The sequence below is a fragment of the Coptis chinensis genome, chromosome 4 (assembly GCF_015680905.1).
Source record: "Coptis chinensis isolate HL-2020 chromosome 4, ASM1568090v1, whole genome shotgun sequence".
In the NCBI taxonomy this organism is placed as follows: Eukaryota; Viridiplantae; Streptophyta; class Magnoliopsida; order Ranunculales; family Ranunculaceae; genus Coptis; species Coptis chinensis.
This window is the reverse complement of record NC_141459.1, coordinates 29032662-29036423: the sequence shown is the minus strand read 5'-3', so window position 1 is coordinate 29036423 and position 3762 is coordinate 29032662. Positions and strand designations below refer to the sequence as shown.

General features: G+C 38.7%; 1 pseudogene; it reads left to right on the top strand.

The window, feature by feature from the left end:
- Positions 1 to 226: 226 nt before the first annotated feature.
- LOC147503066 (uncharacterized) lies at positions 227 to 3442 on the top strand (annotated as a pseudogene).
- The last annotated feature ends 320 nt before the right edge of the window (positions 3443 to 3762 follow it).

The window sequence follows — 3762 nt, the reverse complement described above, 5'->3', positions numbered from 1 at the left end:
CGGTTTCATCCATGAAAATGGGGTGTTTCAAATGGGAAGTTTAATGAGGATGAGTTTTAGCTATGTTCGCACCCTTCCAGCTTTAATTTATGAGTCTTACCTTTTTTAATTTATGTTTGATAGTTTATTGTACATTTTGGAATTTGTTGGGAGTTTATGAAAATTTTGTAGGCATTTAATTGAAACCATATAACGAGAAGAGTGTCCGCCCAAAGAATATGAGAAAATGGACTACAAGTGGGTATATAAACTGGAAGTTGGTCCCCTCGGGCTATATTCTTACAAGACACATGTTTCGCACAACTATAAGATTGTCGCTATGACATAGTTTTCGGGCGGATTTAAAGCAAAATAATCTATGATACTTTTCTTTTTCAGGATGGTTGTATAGTTTGTCCATCTACGCATGACAGTACATATGATCTAAGAACTGGGAGGTGAAAGATTGGTATCCCAAGAATGTTCAGGGCCGAGAGTCCTAACACCCTCTTTGAGACCGCTTCTTTGTGTATTCTCAGGAAATTGATGCTGATAACATTTACATCAGCTTGGAAGACGGTGTTCCATATGGTGCCTCGCCCGAGATTGTCTTTAGTGGAAGGCTCAACCAGTGCAACCGTGATCCGATGTCAATGTGGATGAGGTAATCGAGAGTTGATTGTTTCACTCAAAAAGACAAAATATTTCTAAGTACTAATTTGCGCTTTTACAACTTTTTCTCTGCTCATGGATTTCAGGTGAGAATGATAGTTGATGAGGGTGAAACCGGTTTTGGTTTCACAAAGAGGAATGAATTAATAAATGGAAAGACAGCCGCAATTGGTTTCCTCTTGTTGTTAGATTTTGAGCTCTTTGACCGGTAAAGGTCTTCTCAAGGGAAAGGTTTCTTGGATTTCCTTTATGTCGCTTTCAAATGCTTTCAATTAGGTGTCAATTTTTCCACAAAAGCCGCAAAGTGGTCCTAGATACACAGAGGTAAAGACCGCTTTTATTCAAAGTAAAACATTTTGATAGAGGTGGATCAATTCTTTTGCACTAGTCCGGTTTGAGTTTAAAATGGTTATCACCGACTTTTAGTTATAATATCCGGTGTTGGATTTCGTTGGTTTCAAGCTAGCTAAAGGTAAAAAGGACGGAGTATATGTCCGATGTTAATGATGGTCTTAATTGGACATCAAGGGGTCATTCATTCGTTCTTCATCGTGATATGGCCTATGGCTACAAAGAAGATGTTCTTTACAACACCTTTTAGTAATAGTGTTGCTAAGCTAGTGTGATTTTACTCTTTTCAATTCTCAAATTCATAAAAAGGTTGTTCAACAATAAGGTATATATTGGAGATAAACATATCCATCAAACATGTATCACTTTCTTGATAGAGCTAGTTTCGTAAGGTTATTAATCATTTAGGTTGCATATTCCATAAACCGGTATGAGGATGAGCTCTATCATTTTTCACTTCATATAGGATAGGATGGTGATGAACCGCCTTTGTTGATCTAAACATTGTGAAGCTTGAAAATAAGTTAACTCCTTAACATGTGTGAAATGTGGATGTTTAAAGCCTAGCATGTGAAGATGTATTGTCATTGTTAATTGTAAATCTTTCAAACTTCTCGCTAATTCCAAATATTTACTTCAAGAGCAAGCGGATCTTCGGGGAAATTTCCTTATATGATAGGTAGGTTTTGAATGAAGTTAGGTTAAAGCATTAAATGGGGAGAAAGGGCGGGCCACCGAGAAGAGAGTGGAAATGGGGAGACTGAGAGAGAGGGCCAATAGAAGAGAGGAAAAATCGCGAAATGAGAAGAAGTTTTGTTAAACGGACTAAATTTACGATTTTGAAACGTGACACCAAATCAATATTCCTCAACCCCACATTTTCTAATATAGTAAGACGTGAGATGGACATGTATACCGTATAGGAAAATAGACAAAGAACACTCCTGGTCAAATCATTTGTAACTAATTTCTCCTAATCCCACGCTTTATTATGTGTATTATTGTTGTCCTTTTCATCTTTTACCCCTCCCTTCTTCTCGCTCTCTTTGTCTCTAAGCACCTTCATGCAAGGTATCCCTCTCGTCGTCACAGTGGCGACGAGTCTGGGTTTCCAACCGTCGAAAAACCATGACCACTGCTACAATGTCCTTGTCCGTCCCCGCAGCCTAAAGCCCTTTTCCAACTTTGAGGTTAATATCATCTCAGCTCAAGATTTAGCTTTGGTTTTACGTAAATGCGTACGTACGCTGTTGCATGGGTTAATGCTGAGCGTAAATTATCAACTCAGATTGATAATCAAAATAAAAATAATCCATCTTGGAACGATAAGTTTGTTTTCGTGTAAACGAGTCATTCTTACGTTCTGATACTTCAGCTGTTATGATTGAAATCTATGCTGTCAAATGGTTTAGAGATGTTCGTGTTGGTAGTGTTCGACTTCTTGTTGGTAATCTCCTCCCTCAGTCAACCTGGACTCAGCCACAAAATTCAGGTACATTTCTGCTACCTGAATGCACATTTGTGCTGTCCGTTAACCTCAAACGTGCAATCTAAATTAAATTATTCTCCACCCTTGGTTTGCATGTCAACCAATGACTTTGTCAATGCATTTCTTACTTTTGATTATTATTAATTAATTGCTGTGACCACCCTTTGTCGAAATCGTTCAATGATCTTTATGACTATGTTCAGGTATGCGATTCGTGGCATTACAAGTTCGTCGTCCATCAGGTCGACCACAAGGAATACTCAACATTGGTATGGCACTTTTAGATGGATCCATGAGAAGTATGCCATTATACACCCAATTAAGCGCCTCAGCCGTTGGATTTCGAGATTTGATGGGTGATGAGTTACACACTCCAAATCACCATCCCAATTTCCACAACAAACAAGCATCGTCTTTTACGTCGTAGCAGAAGTGAACGTCATTCGAATGCTACTGATCCAGACTATCCACGAAAATCAGGATTATCATTTCCTAGTTCGGAATTTGGTGAGCCACCATTGATCACAATAACAACTGGGTCAATGTGGTCCGAGTCAGATGTTGGTCCAGCCCCATCAACAATAGCAGCAGGAACAACGGCTCATGACTTATTTTCGTTACCCGAGACAGGTGGGGACGTAATAGACGAGTGGGACCCAGAGAAAAACACAAGGCTGAGGGATTTAAAATCAAAACTAGAAAGGTGGAAAACTGAGCTACCGCCTGTATATGATCGTGGACACCACCATCTTGGGTCCTTCAAATCTAAATCTACTGCTGGACATAGAAGGAGACATACTGATAATGCAGGATTGTTATCGTGCTTCGGTGATGTTTATGGATTTGAATGCGCCATTTCTTGTGGTGTTAAACCAAAAAGAGGAAAGATGGCATGAGTGATAGTGATGACAGTATGACACAGTCAATTCTATGATTGTAATAATATGTACCTGCATTATGCGCACAATAGTCTGTACCGCTTTTTTTGAAGTCGGTGACAGACGCAGGATTTGGTTGTTGTACTTGTACAGAGAGAGTCGAGGTGGGGAATTCAGAGCGTTCCCTTTTCTCTCTATTGAGCATTTTGCCTTGGGGATTCCGTGAACATTGTATTTTTTTTTCCTTTTTGTGGCATTGTAATATTATTTTGTTTTTCTCGTTCACAGACTACACATACAAAACTCAATTTTGTTTTTTATACTTATTTGCTTACAATTTAGTTCTTTAATATATTTTTTCTAGGTATCAAAGTTCTCAATTTAAGTTGATTC